At 35.2% G+C, this 20,770-nt stretch overlaps 1 protein-coding gene and 1 long non-coding RNA gene across 3 annotated transcripts in view; both read right to left on the bottom strand.

The window, feature by feature from the left end:
• Window positions 1–20,770, bottom strand: part of LOC140165925 (RNA-binding protein 41-like) — a 340,068-nt gene that overhangs the window by 294,788 nt on the left and 24,510 nt on the right. The window lies entirely within an intron of this gene.
• On the bottom strand, window positions 8,481–20,729 carry LOC140165918 (uncharacterized). The gene is made up of 3 exons (XR_011860788.1): window positions 20,708–20,729; window positions 17,491–17,647; window positions 8,481–8,892 (listed from the first exon to the last, which is right to left on the bottom strand). It is a non-coding gene; the product is annotated as an uncharacterized lncRNA (long non-coding RNA).

The following is a 20,770-nucleotide window of genomic DNA, read 5'->3' as shown; positions in this document are numbered from 1 at the left end:
ACAACTGCAAAAGATAACATTCGAAATCATTTTTCGTATTTTAGTTATCACTCCTCAAAGTGGCGGGACTGCAATTAAGCACCTTACCGATGAATGACCCTTCTATCTTTCTGATCTTGATAAGGGATTTAATTTTTTGAAAACATTCATTTTTGAGTTGAATGACATCCCTTTTAAACATAAACACAAGTGCCTCACGAATGGCATCTTCCGTTTTTATACCAGGGGCCGCACTCAACATTTTTCGGCTTATTCTGTGTTATTTTTTCAGGCAATTGGCAACCAGAAAGCCTGCCCTTAATTTTGACGTTTACATGATCGCACTCCAAAAGTCCCCTTCACCGGTACGCCGTCAGCTCTCTAAGACCCATCACTTCAAAATTCAGGGGGAGCATACCCACCAAAAATATATGTGCCCCTCCTCTCTCCGGGGTTTTATAACTCCAATATTAAGAATATCTAGTCAATTGTTCTTAGTTTGCTTAAGGCTGAATCTCAAGCTTAATATTATATAGTTGCAAGATATTTATTTGGGACTGACTGAAACCCGGGGACTGAAATCATTGGTTATGAAGTTTCGATGAATCCATAACAAAAGCGTTAGTTGTACAAGGTCCTATTACACGCACTAATAATAAATTTCTTCACACGATTGGTAGAACTTAATCACTCAATTTTAATGTATATTTGTAACAGGGCTCCTGACAATTGTTTGAACTTGACATAATAACTGGCGAACAACTCAATCTTTATAAATTGGAACAGATGCTTGGGATAGATGCGACTGAAACGTATCTTGTGCTTGAATTGTTGCATTAATTACATGTGCACATTTCAAGAAACCAAACCAAATTTCCCTTTTTTACTCTAATTAATCAGAATGAAATTTAAGACTGAGTAGGCCTATAACATTGCTGAAAAAAATCAGAAATTAGGCAGACATTTTAAAAGTTTACTTTTGATCCGAGTGGAGATTAATCTGGGCGTTTCCCTTGTTTTATAGTTTTTTGTTATGTCATGACCATGTATGTCTTCTGAAGTTCTGAGTGTGCACGTATGCGTGTGGTTTTATGTGTTTTTCATTGTTTTTATAGATGTCATGTTTGTAATTGTTTGTGTTGTTGGTAGCTTTAACTTTTTAGGTAAAATTTAAGTGGGGCAGAAATTGCTTATGTACACCATTTTACGGGACACCTTTCATAGGGGGTTATATGCTCACATCCGTGATCTAGAACAGGCCAGGATCTTCAACTGGCGGCACACCATTTGTATTACAGCGCACGTGCACAGAGTTTTTATGCCTTGATTAATCAAGAATCATGTCCAAGGTGAGCCATCCTATAAGTCATAACAAAAGGTTAAATCCAGAGGCTTCCGTTATAGGTTAGCCAATCCCTCTCCGCTTAGTGGCACTTTAGCACTAATTAAGTAGTTGAGAACCCCCGATCTAGAAGGTTCGGAATGATACAAATATTAAATGGAGAGGTGGTATTTTTGGCACACAGTGCTGGAGAGGCATGTCATTATAAATGTTACCCTTCCTGGGGCATATAATTCCTACGCCATCTCTAAAATCTATCACATGTCCCATTTTCATACTTATCCTTTTTTTAAATAATGGCAAATAATTGGCTGGAACCATTCTGTAATCTGCTATATAAAACACTTCAATAAACCAACAAGATATTGCAATATGAAATTAGCAAAGTTTAATATACATATCTGCAACAATACATGCAAAAAAATTAGAAAGCTTGATAAAAAAAAAAAAAGATAAAAATGAGAGCAAATGATGGTCCCATATTTAACCATTATGGGTCTCATCTCAAGTGGAGTGACCCTGCATGATTTTGTATTTTCAAATCATGTGCTTTAACGCGCAGGATATATATATATATATACAAGCACAGATGAACTCAACATAAACCACATAAACGCGCTTACAGCACTCTCAACTTAGTACGGTATAGCTACAATCAAGGAATTTAATAGTTGGTACACCTTGACAATATGTTGGAAATCTTCATTACCGCTCTGAGAGTTAAGTGAAATTAGTATAACTATGTTTGATGAGAAGTACATACCTTCTCCTTTCCTCTTCCTCCCCATTCCCCCTCAATCAATGTTGGGGAGACTGGAGAGCCCAATGGAAAAAGTGATTTCATCAACATTGAACCGGGGGAGAGGGGTGGCGATTTACATTTAGTATGCCCGAGTGTACCAACATTAATTTCTTTGATTGTCCGAGGCGAATGTAAAATATTTCATATAAATTTCGCTTTTTGTCTCATAACTCAAAACGGAATGTCGCATATGAGCTTCATATTTCACACAATTTGGGAGTGGATTATAGGCCATTGAATTATAATAAATTTGTAAATAAAGAAATTGGTTTATTTAGGGAGTGGTCATTGAAATCCTCCCCTATGCTAAATTAAACACATTTTGTGATGGGTGCAAACTGCATCTAAAATTGGTTTTTGGTCCATATCTTTAAAACAAAAGCACGTATTACAACCAAATTTTACACATTTTGTTGTGATGATATGTTTCCACTTCTATCAAATGTACAGTACGATATTCACTCAATTACGAGAAACACAATGCAACTATGTAGCACACCATGTAAAGCTATGTGAAAACCGACGAAGGCCAAATAAGCTTGCATAATGGTGAAATTTTGCATTTAGCTCAAAACAAGAGTTTAACAACACAGAAAAAATGACTACGAACAAAATACTAACTTAATGGTATTAATCATTGAGAGAATAGCGTTGAACTCTATCAAGAAGAGATAAAAAAATTGCCGGGGTTCGAACCCGGTACCTCCAGATCATGGGCCACATACCACACGATTGGACTATTACGTGCAACTGTGATAAAGACTTGAATCATTGTACTAATACGTTAAAGATGTTAAACCATGACGCGTATTGAATACTTTTTTCTGTAACTATTGTGTAAACTGAATAAATTATGCACTTTGCATGAAGTTTTGCAAATTGACTCGGTAATCCACGATATATATTCATATTGTGTACAGAAACAGCTCAAAATATAATGACGTTGCTCAGTAACTGACGATATGCCTCGATAATCCACCAAAAAAAAAACTTGTCTATTCTTTTTTCTAATGATATAATGGATTACCGTGCAATTGCTATTGAATTCAATAGCGTTTGTTTTGGTATACCGTTTGCTTGAATGACCCTGCAACTTTATGATGACAATCATTATGACTTAAAATGAAAGACAATTTTCACGCCGATCCGTGTAGCTTAATGGTAGCAGAGGTCGCTTCCGTAATCGAGAGGTCCACGGTTCAAAACTTGGCGCAATTTTTGTTTGTTTCCCACTCAAAAGGTTACTTGTATTGGAATTGTTAATTTTTAATTTGGCCAAACTTATCTGAATGACAATGTTGTTATTTTTTTTTCTTTGATTTAATATATTTGTCTTTTTGATTTATTTATATATTATATTTCCGGTGTTTCCTTATTGATAACTTAAATTACCGGTTCATCATGTTTGAAATGGATGGAAACTGTACCTTTTATTCTTTCATCAATACAGTTATAATATATATATTTTAAAGATACAATGGTGAATGATATTAACAATCATTTATGGGAATAAATGAAGAAAGAACAAAACAAGATGAGGTCAACGTATAATGTGCACATTTAACAGTTCAAGTTCTTATTACGCGGTTACGTATACGCATTGAATCATGCTGTCTACTGAAGATAACTAATACATAATTATGTAATGAATGATTTATGACCAATTCCTGACTTTGTTATATTATTTGTTTTCAACAATAATTAGGCGTTGAATTAGGACAACCAAATATTCGTATACAGCAATTCGTGCTAAAATAATTATGATAATTAAGAAGAAATATGCAACAGCGTGTGAATATACGCGTATTATTAGAAAACGTGTTTATTTGGCCTATATAAAACTCAGCATTGTGGATGTTTTCAATAACCACTCCCTAAACAAACACATTTCTTTGCCGTCAAAATTTTTGTAACACATTTCAATAGGAGAGTATCTACCAAAAACTTGTGAGTGACAACAGTTTGATATGACTTCCCGTTTTTAAGATATAGCACAAAAAACTAACTTTGCGCGCGACAGCATAGAGAACTAATCATGAAATTCGTGTAGGTTAGGGTATGGGTTGTTTCACTGACCGCTCCCTAAGAAAAGCCAATTTCTTTATCAACAATTTTATTAAGATTCCAAAGCATATGGTATACTCCCATATCATGTGCAATATGAAGTTCATATGACATTCCGTTGTAGAATTATGAGTTCAAAACGAAATTTAGATGCATATTTTGCCGTTTAGAGCCTAATACGAAATATGACGTAATTTAGCATAGGAGATGCTTTCAGTGACCACTTCCTAAATAAACCAATTTATTTATCAACACTTTTATACTCATTCTAAAGCACATGGTCCACTCCTACATCGTGTGCAATATGAAGTTCATACGATATTCTGTTGTTGAGTTATGAGACAAAAACGAATTTTAGATGTCATATTTTGCGTTCGCCTCGGACAATCAAGGAATTTAATAGTTGGTACACCTTGACAATATGTTGGAAATCTTCATTACCGCTCTGAGAGTTAAGTGAAATTAGTATAACTATGTTTGATGAGAAGTACATACCTTCTCCTTTCCTCTTCCCTCCCCCATTCCCCCTCAATCAATGTTGGGGAGACTGGAGAGCCCAATGGAAAAAGTGATTTCATCAACATTGAACCGGGGGAGAGGGGTGGCGATTTACATTTAGTATGCCCGAGTGTACCAACATTAATTTCTTTGATTGTAGCTCATCAATCGATCTGATGTTGAAAAATACTGATTGCAACCACCCCAGCATGCATAGCTGACTCTGAAAATTCACTCGTTAGTAGAATGTCAACTGTGATCCATCCAAAAGAATGAAATTTCACTCCCCTTAAAGCACTCCCTTTTTAAGGCTAGTGGGTTGGCTGGAACCATGGTTTTAGCCATTTAACTAAGTAATTGTAGTGTTCTTTTTAATATTAACACATTGATCTTTTAAAGGAGTATTTCGTGATCCTAGCATCCTCTTTTTATGACATTTTTCAGTAGACATCCACGAAAAAAGCTTATTTCCAAAATTTCAGTTGATTCCGATTTTGCGTTTGCGAGTTATGCATGATTATGTGTATTACACTGCTCCATAGACAATGTGTTGTAATTTCGTTCTGGTGCACCAGAACGAAATTCAAATTTGGCGATATTTTTCTAAACGAATTAATCTGCAAGAAATATTTGGTACATAAACATTATGTAGCCAGAGGTATCCAGTGGTGTAAAAATCTCAACTTTGTTTGGGAAAAGTGGGGGGATGAGGCTGTGGATCACGAAATGCCCCTTTAAGAACTAGTGTCAAGGAAGCCAATAATCATTTACACATTATCTTGCTTTTCTTGTATCATGTATCAAAACATAACTTTTAGGTGTTTTCTCATTCCTGAGCAAAGCCATGGGACGGAAATGACACCCCTTATATCATGCTTTGGGATCTCTCTTTATAGAACCTATTCCCCTTGTCTCACAGCTTTATTTGTCTATTGAGTGTAAACACCACTAGGTCATAGTCCCCTCCAACTTGTCTTAAGAGTGAAATCCCTTTTTAAATTTGCTCTAAAAATTATAATAAAGAGCAAATTTCAAATCAACAGCGGGTTTTGTTCATTTAACTCATTTAATAAATGAAGTTGTTAACATGAACAAAATCCACAGTTGTAATTAACATTCCTAACCTAATTAACCTGTTCCCAGATTTAAAAATTGCAATTCACTTTGGAATTGGATTAATCACTTTTCACTTTTAGAGTGAAATTACTTGAAATTGAACTTGTTTACTTTTCTAGAAAGTAATCACAGCTTTAATGCTGTAAATTCAAAGAAACCCTCTAATTATTATTATGTTCCATACCTATTTGGAGCAAACCTTACCATGCTTACTTTTGGGTAGTTGGTACTTGTGTAATGGAGGGGGTTAACAATGTAAAAATTGTAATCAGTATACACACTAAAAAGTATGGTAGCTTTATATGATGCAAGCATGCATGCAAGCTAATTTAGAAATTAGTTATAGTATTTTTACGAGTACGCAGTACTATCCATTATCACAGTATGAAAAGGTAATAGTCGCTCCTTATAGTATAATCATGGAACCATATTTTCAAAGACATTTTTCTATGCGGTAGAAGTTTGTACTACAACTACAATTACAATACTATTAAAGATTCTCAGAATAGAGAAGGCTTTTTACAGTGTGCATCATCATGCAATGAACGTTTAAAATGAGTCACATTACACATGACACATTATGTTTTAAAGGAGGATTTCGTGATCCTAGCATCCTCTCGTTTGCGAGTTATGTATGATGTGTATTTAACTGCTCCATAGACAATGTGTTGTAATTTCGTTCTGGTATACAGAACGAAATTCACATTTCACAATATCTTTGCTAAACGAATTTATCTGCAAGATATATTTTGTACATAAACATTATGTAGCCAGGGGTTTCCAGTAATATACAAATCTCATCTTTTTTTTTTTTTTTTTGGGGGGATGAGGTTGTGGATCACGAAATGCCCTTTTAAATACAATGTAGTGGATTTAAAAAAAAAGATCCAAACTTGGCATTATACCGAATTGCATTATATCTGTGTTCAAAGAGTAGTGAAGGCCTTCTCGATATTCTAGTATGTTGTTCGTACAGGACCTACAATACATTCTTAACCTATATCTTGCAATGTAGCATTTTTGTAACAATTTTGATATTTATTGGAAAGCCTGCCTCTTCCAAATACAATGGATACTCAGATACTCTTGAAATGTCCAGAATGTGTAGTTTATGACTTGTTATACAATTAATCTACAGATTATTAGGATCTTATGTTGAATTTTGATGTGTCAGACTCATCCATTTTTATAGTAATTTGATAGGTATCAATCATTTTGTTTAACATTCAAATAATATGGTGAAAAACATGATGTAGGTCTATATTTCGACATGTTTGAATTTATAGCAACTCCAAAATTATTTATAGTTAATTGTACAAACAACATACATTTTATCTAGCACTTTTTTCTTTGATGGCAAGTTTCTTTGAGACACGAATCAGAAATCAATAATAATCTTAATGACCAGCCGTCCCTTATTTGGGACAATAGTCGAGGTCTAATTTAACATTTCCCCATCACTCCAATGTGATATGGAATCTATTATAACTGTTGATGTCCATACATAGTGCAGTAAAATCATGTTTAAAGACTACAAATGTTAACATAATCAAGAAGAATGATGTCATCAATATTCAATTTCTGTTCATTATTATTTTATTCACATTAATGTTATTTAAAGTATTATTATAACCATACATGTAGATAAGTGATTCTCTTACTTCAAAAACACACAAATGCATCACCTGTTTTTATCAACTCAAAATCAATATTGGCAACATTAGACTCATTCCTCTTTATCATGTCACAGATAGATTACGCGTATGAAAAGATTTGCATCAGCTTCCTGTACACATAGGTTTTAAAATTCACCTTTTAGCACATTCTCTCCTTTTTTGAGAAAAAAATAATTTAAAAAATGTACAGCATTTATGGTTTTTGGTCAAAGGAAGCGGACATAAACTGTTTGTTTTTGGCCTTATCGAAAATGTGTAGTGGTCCTTATTGTTCCTACAGAATTGTATAGGGAATGGAACATAAAAAATCCTGTAAATATGATATAATTAATCTTGAAACTTTACATCCTTGTGTTTATTTACTAGCAAATTATAAAATTGATGAAAATATTTCGATAATTTGGCGTAGGGAGAAAGTGAATAAACTAAACCATTACATTCATCATAGCTTTCTACAGTATTAAAAAATGAAAAGTGAGGACCTTAAGTGTAGGGTGTAACTTTTTTCATATCCCTTCATTTAACTGTCACTAAAACTCAATTTTCAAAATGTATTAAAACCCACAAGACCTAATCATAAAGCTTCAAAAGGTGAATATCATCATGATACATAATACTAAAGTTTGTTGGTTTATATAAGGCGAAAAAAATAAGACTCTAAACACCGTGTATTGATATAGAATGGCATGCACGCAGTTGGGCACAATGCTTATGCTAGTTTTTCGTTGCGTAATGCGTAACCGGCGCACGCTTATGTGAATTTTCGTGAGCGTGTGTTGGAACTTTATTGACACGTGCAGTAACAAAAGCCGAATAATTTACGTCTCATATAAGCCAAACAAACTTCATTAAACAAATTTATGAATGTGATGGTTCATGGACAAAAGATGGATTGCTCCCCTTTATGAGACAGGCGAAGAAATGGAACAATCCATCAAAATTTAATTGATTTTTAAGAAAAGTTTATAAAAACTATTATCAATACCTTCATTTATAGGTATACTAACATATTTTGATATCCAGATTTAAAATTGTTTTCAATCATCAGATCATGCTCCAGCTTCAAATACAGTACACCTCAGAACAAATAGTTTTCAGAGTGCTACAAGTGCAATGAAAGTGTTGGAGGTCTTCAGTACCCCTTTGCAAAGAGAGCAAGATTCACAATTTCTACCATTTAGAAGAGGAAAGTTCAAACATGCTTCAAAACCTTCTTACACATAAATTTGTCCATAATCTGTGATAGGAGTATTGGTTTCCTGCATTATCATACCATGAAGTTTCATAAACAACTTTGTTGATCTTCTTAACATTTTTTTTTTCCAGTTTGGATAACTCAAGTCCTTCAATCTTGCATGATATGTTTGTGGGTTGAACTCTCTCAACAAGTCCATGTGTCAATGTGTCCTTTTCACCTGTAAGGGGAAAAATTAAAATAAAATTATGAAAGGTTAATAGTGAGTGCAAACATTTAACTAAACAAAACAAAACAAACAAAAATAGGGCCGACAGTCCTGAATAGGTCATACAAAGATATGGGTACATGTAATTGCTCAATTGAATATTCAATCAAAACGATTGAACTTTTAATCTTCTGCCGTCCCTAATTAGGTTTCAAATTGTTTACAACTGTAATTTCAGTAGCGATTCAAGTTAGGAGCAAATCTTTTTCGATTGAACATAATTATGCAGCACATACCATTTGGCATACATGAGAAGTAACACATGATTGGATAGTGAAATCAGTCAACAAAAAGAGTTAGAGTCAAAAAAAAAAAAAACCATTTCAATCTATTTAAATTGATTCCTACCATCAATTGTTAAAAGATTGAAATATTTCAAACGGCCAATTATTTAAGAGAGTAGTGAACAACCCTATATCCCTACCGCGTTTTTTTAAATCGAAAAAAGGCTACACAGGTGCTAGATTTTTTTTCTCATTCTTTATGGGTTTTTTTTTGCCGATTAGTGGCCCAGAGCCACCCAAAAGGTAAATTCAGCCCTGAATAAACCAGATCTCAGTCTCAAAGTATTGCGAATGACTAGGAATCCTAAAACCACAATTGACTTGTTGACTTGTTGAATGGACTATAATAATCTGACAACCCAAAGGTTACGCATTTAAATGCACAAGGAAGTGCGTTCATGAATTGGGGAAGAGAAAGCGTTGTTTGATTGTGTTCAATCTTGATCAACAACATACAACAGTATTGTAGGCCTCGAGAGTATCAGACCTGATGGTCTTGGTCATGGCTCTCCTGGTCTCGCGTCCGGTTCGAGATTTAAGAAAACATTAAATTTGACTACATTTCTTGTCTGTTCTAATCTTAACAGATTTGTTGGAGTGAAGAAATTTTTTTTTGTCATTTCACATATTTTTTAAATATTTTTCCTTATATCCCATTGACCCCCCTTCCTGCTTGGTTGTTAGCAGACAATCTAGACTTGCTTTTGCCACATATCACTGCAATTACCAATATGTGTCCCTTGAAACGGTTGTGTTCCCCAATGCTCTGAAATCTGCCCTTGTTACGTCATCCTGAAGAAGTCTAGTAACCCAGAAACAATGAAAATTACAGGCTTATTTCCAACTTGGCGTTTCTAAGTGAGGTCATAAGAGCGCTGCACTATGAAGCAGTATGTTGAGCATTTAAACTCTAGCAATCTATTTGGTCCTTCTCAGTCGGCGTACAGGCAGTATCATAGTATTGAGACTGCTTTAACTCGTGTGTATAATGACATCCTCATGGATCTTGACAAGCAAGGTGGTGAGACCAGTCTGGTCCTCTTAGACTTAACTGCAGCCCTCGGCACCATAGACCACAAGGTATTCATTAATCGTCTGAAATCATGCTATGATGTTGGAGGAGTCTAAGTGTCCTTGCTGATGGTGTGTTGTCTCATCCTGTAGAGACTGATTATGGTATGCCACAGGTGAGAGTGTGTGGTCCATTTGTTTTACTCTCTATAGTGCCCACCAAGAGAGCATTATTGAACATGGACTCTCCTGTATGAAGTTTGCAGATGATTCTCAACCTTATATCAGTTTCAATGTCAAAATTAGGACAGTGCTATAGAGAAAGTGAGAATTGTGTTAAGGACATTAAAACATGGATGTCCTCTAATTTTCTTGTTTTATATGACAGCAAAACAGAAATCATTCATTTTACTTCTTGTTTTGCGACGCCTCGCCAATTACCTTCTGTCAGTGTGGGTAAAGCTGCTGTCAATCAGTAAACATTATTTTTCATCAGGTTCGCCTTCGCAAATAATAAAGGAGACACGTAGAAAAAGTGATCCCGCCTGGGAATCGAACCCAGGACCTCAGGTATACGAGACCTACGCCTTAACCACGGGAGCTTCATGATTAGGCTGGTTGAAATTCGAACCCATAAGCGGTTATTTAAACGGCCCTAGCTACTATGGGCTATTTGCGGGGAGGAGATAAGTTTAAGTGACCACTTATGTGTTTGAATTTCAACCAGCCTAATCATGAAGCTCCCGTGGCCAAGTGGTTAAGGCGAGGTCTCGTAAACCTGAGGTCCTGGGTTCAATTCCCAGGCGGGATCACTTTTTCTACTTGTCTCCTTTATTATTTGCGACGGCGAACCTGATGAAAAATAATGTTTACTTATATAATTCCCGTCGATCATGCCACTGTTTTTCCGTGCAAATTTCAACCAGCCTAATCATGAAGCTCCCGTGGCCAAGTGGTTAAGGCGTAGGGCTCGTAAACCTGAGGTCCTGGGTTCGATTCCCAGGCGGGATTTTTTCTACTTGTCTCCTTTATTATTTGCAACGGCAAACCTGATGAAAAATAATGTTTACTTATATAATTCCCGTCGATCATGCCACTGTTTTTCCCTGTTGTCAATCCTACACCACAAATCAGGAATCTTGGTGCTGATTTTGATCAACATCTTAGGATGGACAGCATGTCAAAATCCTGTGCTGCTTGGCACTACATTGAGCAAGATTGGTAAGCTGCGTAGATTCTTTCCTCAATTGGGAGCCAGTGAAGTTGATCGCGTAGAATGGGGGAGTTATGTGATCCCGCTTTTTGGTAAGAGAGATTAGGCGAGCGCTCATGTTTTGGATTCTCTGAAGCTTGTTGATGTCTAATACTGTGGGAGCCCCTTGCAAAATCTGCTTTTCTACACCTCCGTGTTTCCTGACAATATGGCCAAAGTACTTCAGCTTTCTCTCCATTACAGTTGCTTCTGATGGTTTAGACTTGTACCAATCTTGTCGAGGGTCCAGGAATTTGTTCTCCTGTCTTTCCATGTCACTTGTAGAAGCCTCAGGACTGTAACACCACATCTCAAAAGCATCTACTCTTTTCCTGATAAATATTATCAGCAAATTAGCTCATGAATAATTAATGAGCTCTTAGCCAAATATAATGAAAAAAATATTTTGATTTGCATTTTTGAAGTATATGAGTACATCAATGTGGCATTTTCATGCTGTTTTTAAAAAAATACACTGCTGTGTTACTACATATAATTGAAAGAAAGCCGAGTTGATTTGGACTATATTATAATTAAAGGACCTTTTTGGGGCTATTTTTAGGGCAATATTTGGCCTAAAAATGGTTAAAATATGCAAGTTTCTGACATTTTAAAATATATTATGATGTGTAAATGGTAGTTATGTTACGAAAAAAAGGTTTTTTCTTGACAGAGAAGGGATAAATTATCAAAACTATTCAAAAGATAAGACCTTATTAATTTTGTGTAAATATTATTTTTACATGCATGAGCCATTTCGTGCCATATGGCATGGAATTGATGTGGGTAATAGAATAGGGTTAAAACCATTAGGCCTATGAAATAAATGCTGTGTCAGACAAAGGCCTTTGAACATGGCAGAAGTTCCAAGTCAGCAAAAACATGAAATCCAGCGATACTGAGGTCTTTATCACTGCTCAGGCCCCAAATCATCATATTGTTTAACCGGTGATTTCCAGTATAATAGCTACGAGATCTGCCCTGGGTTATGCTTTTGGCAACGAAACTACATTCCATATTTGAACCCGCATAAGATCCCCACTATATTGACAAAAAGATCTAGGCCTATATCTCATGCTCCGTCGGGGCCGGGAACTTGGGCCGTGGAATACCCGGGTTTGCATCAGTTTGTATTGGATATTTGCCCTTGGTGGGCCAGGGAGTGGCTCATGATTTTGCCCGGGAGGGGCCGGGACTGGCCAGGTGTTTACCCTGGACTTGAACTTTTAAACCCCAAATCCTCGCCATCCTTGGGTACCCAGGGCCAGGGTTGCATTTGATGTTCATAATTGTTGCTTTTGTTAATTTGCTTGTCAGCATATTGAGATGTTTTTTTACGTTTATGTGCTCTATAAATGTGTTCTAATAATAATATATCTGAAGTGACTAATGGTATTTGGGCGAAGTTTGCTATTCCAAAGGTTTGCTATTCTGAATGTTCGCTATTCGAAGGTTCACTATTCGAAAATAAAAAGTTCTCTATTGTGAAGGTTTTCTATTCTGAAAACAGAAAAGGTTCTCTATTCGAATATGGAAAAAGTTCTTTATTCGAATATGAAAAAATTGTATTCTCTATTCCAAAATAAAAAAAAGGTTCTTTATTCCAAATCAAATCACTGTGCTCTCTATTCCGAATATGAAAAAAATGTTCTCCATTCCGAAATCTAAAAAAGGTTCTTTATTCCGAAATGAGTCACTGTGATCTCTATTCTGAATAATAAAATGTCCTTTTTTTCAAATCTATCATTGTTGAATGATGTTGTGCCCTCTTGCAAAGTCCTTCGGGTTTGGAGGTATGATATAGGCCTGGGCGGTATGATTTAGTGTGTTTTGGCATAGTTTAGGGTTGAACGATATGCCATTGGGTTTTGACAGTGTGTTTGTCTTTACGGAATGAGTTGTGAGAGCACGTAAAAGCCCCATTAAACCTTGGACCATTTTTCTTACCAGCTTGCGTCTAAAACTCTCTATTTGGTACTCTTTATTTACGAAATGGAATGGAGGCGAAATGTCCTGTTTCCCTTTAGTAGAGATAGCAATAACTTCACAGAGCCATCAGCTAACCCCAGTATATAGCATTAACTTTACATAGCCATTAGCTATCTTCAGTAGATAGCAATGACTTCACATAGATATCACCTATCTTCATCAGATAGCAAAGACTTCACATAGTCATCCGCTAATATCAGTAGGTAGCACTGGCATCACATAACCATCTGCTATCTTCAGTAAATAGTGATTTACCATAGCCATCAGCTATCTTCAGTAGATAGAAATGACTTCACATAGCCATCAGCTAACCTCTGAAGATAGCAATGACTTCACAGAGCATATCTTAAATAGATAGCAATGACTTCATATAGCCATCAGCTTTCTTTAGTAATTGGCAAGGACTCCATATTAGACATCAGCTATATCTTCAGTAGATAATAATGACCTCACATATAAATTTTCACCTAACATCAGCAGATAACAATGACTTCATAGAGCCATCAGCTATCTTGAATAGTTAGCAATAACTTCACATGGCCATTAACTAACATCAGCAGATAGCAATGACATCACATAGCCTTCCAGCTATCTTTAGCAGATTGTTTCAGTAATACAGTAATCAGCTATCTTCACCAGATAGCAATAACTTCACAGAGCTATCAGCTATCTTCAGTAAAGAGAAACACCTTCACATAGCCATCAGCTAACCTCTGCAGATAGCAGTGACTTCACAGAGCAATCAGCTATCTTCAGTAGATAGCACTGGCTATCAACAGTAGATGGCACTGACTTTACATAGCAATCAGCTATCTTCAGTAGATACCACTGACTTTACATAGCCAACAGCTATCTTCAGTAGATAGTAATGATGTTGCAGAGCAATCAGCTATCTTCATTTGATAGCACTGACTTCACATAGCCATCAGCTATCTTCAGTAGACATTAATGACATATCATAGCCATCAGCTATCCTCAGTAGATAGCAATGGCTTCACAGAGCAATCAGCTATCTTCATTTGATAACACTCAGGCCTCGAAATAAGAAGAAAAATCCAAGGGTCCTCTGGACCCTTGCCTTTGAAATTTCAAGGGTCCTCACCAATTTTCAAAGGTCCGACCCCGGACCCATGCTTTTGAAATTTCAAGAGAGAGAATTAGCTACGGCGATCACGGTATGTAGATTGTAGAAAAACCCGGATTGAAAACTTGATGGGAATCTAAAATGAAAGTGTACTGAGGGAGCTGGACCTATTATGTGAACCAGATTTTCCAGTGGAACAACAAAACTGTGATTTTCTGCTCTTTGCTTGGTTCAACTTTTACGGGTCACGCGGACCCGTGCACCGTGAGGAAATTGACGGTCCGCGCCTACTTTCACGGGTATTTGACGCAAGGACGCGCCTTATTTCGAGCGCTGATAACACTGCCTTTACATAGCCATCACCTATCTTCAGTAGATAGCAATGTCTTCACATAGCCATCAGCTATTTTCAGTAGATAATAATGACATCTTTAGTAGATAGTAATGACCTCATCATATAGCCCTTAGCTCTCCTCAATTCAGTAGATAAAAACCAAAAATTGACAAATAAAATGGTAAAAAACATAAATATTTGGCCCAAATTTTGTCATTTTCAACATTAAAATGAATTTATATGAAAAGATGCGTAGCTTTATTTGACACCAAAAGACATCAATAGCTCACCAAATACTGATAAAATGGTCAAAATACCAATTAGGATTTTTATTTTAAAATTGAATTAAATTAAATTAAATTATTGGCAAGACATATTTGGAATCTGAAGAATATGGTCTCTTAGGCTAACCATGCAAAATTGTGGTTTAAGTCACATTAAAGATTTCAAAACATTTGAAAAACCAACAATTAAAATGGTAAAAAAACATGATTTTTGTCTTCTTTTAATATAGGTTTTCTCAGTTAATTTAACACATTTTTGTTATATTTAATATCCCGTTAAGTACTAATTCTTCCTTTAAATTTTGAAGTGTCTATTTGTACACTTAAATTTCGTCTTTGGTCAAATAAATTCATATTTTGATCAAAAAGATTCATACAGTGTTCATTTGATTTCGTCCTAGAGCGCATTGAAATCGTCTCACCTGCTGCATGGACAGTACTTGCACAAATATAATTTGTCTTTGTTCATTAATTTTCATGCTTTGATCAAAGCAATTCGTCCTCCATAATGCATTGTAGGCCTTCATTAATTACATCTTAGATTTCAACCACTGGTATTGGGTTCTCCCTAGTGTTATTTCGATTCAGAAAATGAATTTCAATTCAATTCAGATTCAGATTCACCTTCTTATATATAAAATCATTTTGATGCAATTTCAATTCAGTCTTCTCTACTTTAAATCACTTTTTTTAGTCAATTCCAATTCAATGCATTGAAATTAACTGCTAACCAATTTCAATTCCAATTCACAGTATTTGAATTCAATTCCAATTCACAGCATTTGAATTCAATGCATATTCAAATTCAATTCTTATTACCAACACTGATATATTTTACCGGGCATTTGGCTAAAAGCAGTTCAGGAGAATGTTCATTGTAACTGATAAGCTGACAATACAGGTGAAATGGTAGCATCAAATACATGTTGTATGCATTTTCGATTCAATGAATTGAATTGAAATGAACAAAAATACATTTCGATTCAATGCATTGAATTGAAATGAAAGAATAAAACATTGAATTAAATGAATTTAATTGAATTCAAATAAAAAAAACCCATTTCGATTCACTGCACTGAATTGCACTGAAAAATGGCCTAAATCAAATTCAATTCCTATTCCAATGCATTGAAATAACACTAGTTCTCACCTTGCTGATATAAATCCGAACAGACGTGTCTAAAATTATTCTGACCAAATAACAGTTGTCACAATATATAATATGGGAGCGAGACAAAGAGGGCCATACAACCACATTTGAAATATATAATGATATAAAAATTAGAAAGAAACAAAAAACTAAAAAAAAAGAACAAAAAGAAAAAGAAATAACGAAGAAAGAAAACAAAATAAAGAAATATGAACTATATAAAAATGGAAAGATAAACAGAAAGAATGAAAGAGAGAAAGACAGAAAGAAAAAGAAAATATGCAGGCCTACTTCTACATGCTTTATGTTAAAGACGAAATTAAATGACCAGAATATGAAAAGATTTGATCAAAGACGAAATATATTTACACATTAAGTTGATAACCCCTACAATGGACGAAATTTAAATACATTTTGACGAAATTAAATGAACATTGTATGAATACGTTTGATCAAAATATGGATTTATTTGACCAAAGACGAAATTTAAGTTTACAAATAGACACTTCAAAATTTTAAGTACAAATTCAAACTTAACTGGATATTAAATATAACGAAAAATGTGTTAAATTAACTGAGAAAAACCTATATCAAAATTACTTTATACTGTATTTAATCAAATACTACACAAGATAGCATGGAAATATCGGCATTTTTGAAACATCTTGGTTGAAAAAAGTGGTGTGGGGGCCTTTATTTGAGGAGGGCCACTATTTGACAAAATATGGTATATGAAAAAGATTTATTGTCATAAACAGTTGCATTGCTTTAATTTGACACCAACAAGACATCAATAGCTTGCCAATCAAAATATATACTAATTTTGAGGATTTTCCTTTTAATATGGAGGTTTTGTTAAAAAAGTGTATCACCCCCCATGGCCAGTGCTTTGGCAAATAAGAAATTGATTTTTGCATTCTCTGGAAAATTCTAAATAAGATAGACCCTGTCAGAATTTTGCACTTGAAGGGGTACGAAAAGTATGTTAAGGTGTAAATATGCATGATTTATGATTAAAGTAATCCCTGGTGAGCAGCAATTGAAGAAAAAATCGGTGTTCATATCAGAGAGATTTAAGTCCGGTAGTAAGGCTCCACAAGGAGTACACCCTCCAACCCCCACCCCACAAAAAGCATTATTGAATACAGAACAGAATTCTTACCTTGTCAACACAGCCCGATCATCTGGGCTACTAAATGTGCAATACATTCTTTGTCATTCATGACCTGCCCCTCAGCCCTCACCAACTGAAGATGAAAACTGTATCATCATCAGACACAATCATCTGAGTAGAACTCAGATTGGTTGGATTACTGTACCTGTGAAAGTAAATTTAATATAGGCATAACTAATTTAAATATCTTGTCAATGATAAAATAGAATGTTGCATAGTGTATAAATGAACATAAATGTATACAATATAAATTTATAATTTATATATTGTGTCACATATGAGCTATCTACAGTAGATAGCAGCATTGCTGACTATGAACAAATATAATGGCCTACAGACAGATAACTTCGATTATATTTATAAATACATATTTATAAATTATGCACGTGACCCATGGACGTGACATACCAAGACCACCAAGTGTGACCAAATCCTCATGCTATTGACCACTGTACAGGATAGGAACTTTTCAGATAAATATCATCAAAGTTCAGTCAAACTTAAATAGCAAATTTATTACACATTGGGGGATTTCGAATTTCTGATATGTTATAAAAAACAATGGAAACGTTTACAATAATATCACAAAGTTGAACAAAGTAGACAATTTTTGTGGCTAAATCTGGTGTCATGTACCGCCTTTGCATTCAGAATTAATGTACAGGAAGACCAGGTCACTTCCAGACTTCCTGTCTACAAGCTGTTATGGCAGCACAAATGTGGTCTGATCAGATGCTTGGTTTAAAAATACGTATTTATGAAAATAGTGAAGCACACTGACAGAAGAATTGAGAAGAAAGCAGGAATTTAAGCAAAAATGTATAGTACAAGTGATTCTGATTTACATGAGTGCGGGTGTGTATGTGTGTAAGTTTAGGAGTGCTCTGGTCAACATGGTAATTTATATTGAGCGATCAGATGGCTGTCCCTATGAACAACACCCCTTCTGTACATGTACCGTAATCTAAAACCCTGATGTGACTATACTTCATTATAAGCCCAGACGATCATGCCAAAGGTATTGAGCAGCCTATAATCACATGTCATCTGACCAGAGGATAATTTAAGCACTACCCAACACTACACTGTGGTCAACTTGCGGTTAGCACTGCTCCATAACTGAATAATGATCAGTAGGACATTCTTCGTATTGCAATTCGATATGTCTGATGTGCTCTCATGTCCCACAAAAAACCATATCCCTTAAGGGCTGGGGTATGAACGTTTGGACAGTATTTATTTTGGGACATTAGAGCACATCAGACATATCGAATTGCATTCTGAATCTGAAGAATGTCATTCTGATATCAAATAATTTTGATTTTTGAAATTCGCAATTTAATACACATTTTATGGCAAATCATTAAAATTGATATTTTTGATATTTAACAGTACTTGAAGTAAACTTTATAAATCTGATGATTTATACTTAAAGTGTATGTAGGTGGGATGAAAGCCGACGATCAATTGAAAATGTTGACCTTTCATTATTGAAGATATGGATTTTTTTCCCAAAACACCAAAAAAAATTAGGTCTTTTAGGAAAAAATCCATATCTTCAATATGAAAGGTCAAAATTTTCAATTGACCATCGGCTTTTCCTCCTGCTACATACACTTTAAGAATATATCATTAGATTTATATAATTTACTTCGAGGACTGTTATATATCAAAAATTTGAAAAATATCAAATTTTTATAATTTGTCATAAAATTTGTATTATATTGTGATTTTAAAAAATGAAAATTATTTGATATCAGAAAGACATGCTTCAGTATTCAGAATGCAATTCGATAGGTCTGAGGTGCTCTCATGTCCCACAAAAAATACTGTCGAAACGTTAATAAACGCTCATTTTGGATCCCTTAAAGTAACTCTTGAGTTTTCTTTTGTTTTATGACGTATCGTTTGTCGAGTCCGGACTCTGGGCCACTTTTTGTCCGACTCGGCTCGGACTCGGACAGAAAAAGGATTCAGACTTAAAGCCGAGTCCGGTCCCAGCTCACTACAGATAAATCCATACAAATTGTGAAATAATTGTCCAAAAATGTCAAATTCAATCTAATTTTGATTGAAAATTGATTGATTTCACTTATGTGCCCATGTTCCTTCATGTACTTGATTGAGGGCTGTCAAATCTCTCAAATATCTATCCACCAAATTATTTAGGTTTCTCTGTCACCATCATAAATGAAATAAAACAGGTCTTGATAATTAATTATTCATAATTTATAAAATAAAAATTGACTCAAAATATCTGAAAGTGAATACATGTAGGCCTATTTGCAGAATAAAATGGTAAACTGGGAAATAATTTCAACACATTATCTTGTGATGTTTCTGAAGGGTGATTTGTTTTTATTATAATTATAGATAATGATGTTATTTTTCTATAATTTATTCCCCCTCTGAGTACATTGCCCTTGCATGTATGATGCACAAACCTATTGACACTTTCCAGGTCCCTGCATACATGTGAGTTGAGTTCCATGTAGTGTGTTTTGCATACACACCCCACAAACAACCCACATGACCGCTGTATGACACTTGTAGTACTACTGTGTAGGGGTGTATGTTGGCTTTTAGATACCAACGAATGGGGACATGTTCTGGTCTAAAACCAACCAAACAGGGACATCTGATGACCAGGGACACGGGATCGCATTCTTGTAAGTCTGCATGTCCGGGGGACACCTTATCCCTTTGGTTTGGACCCCTTAAATTGTTGGTGATGTGAATTGTAAAAGAAGAGAGAAGAAGAGTCTGGCTACATAAACACAACATTACTGAGGGTTATTTTCCTCAGGGGGAGCACTTTAATATGAAATAGATATGGGCCTATAAGTGTAGGTATGGCACTTTCACAGTAAACATGGTAAAGAGCAAATTTAAATAATGGGGTCATTGGGAGAGAGACCGACTGTTTGGACCTAACTAAATTAGGTGGGCATTGGGCGAGAATATGACTTTTCTAGTTCTAAATGCTTTCAAGTTGCTTTTATTTTGACATAACAAAAGCAGTGATAAATGAGAGCTTGACTTGGCACCCCAGACCCGGACTTGGCTCAGATAGATACAAAGGGACTCGGCTCTGTCTTGGATAAGGTGGGCTGGTGTACAAGTCTCTCAAAGTTGTTATAAATCGTATGAATTTACAGATTAACAGCTATGTATGTAATGCATCATAGTTCTGATTTCAACTTACTTGACTGCTGAATTCAGGGTTTTAATATACACCCATTTCCCCAAGTTGAGCCAATTTCAGATT

The sequence above is a fragment of the Amphiura filiformis genome, chromosome 1, assembly GCF_039555335.1.
Source record: "Amphiura filiformis chromosome 1, Afil_fr2py, whole genome shotgun sequence".
Taxonomy (NCBI): Eukaryota; Metazoa; Echinodermata; class Ophiuroidea; order Amphilepidida; family Amphiuridae; genus Amphiura; species Amphiura filiformis.
Note: the sequence above shows the minus strand (reverse complement) of the source record. Positions and strands in the feature narration are given on the sequence as shown.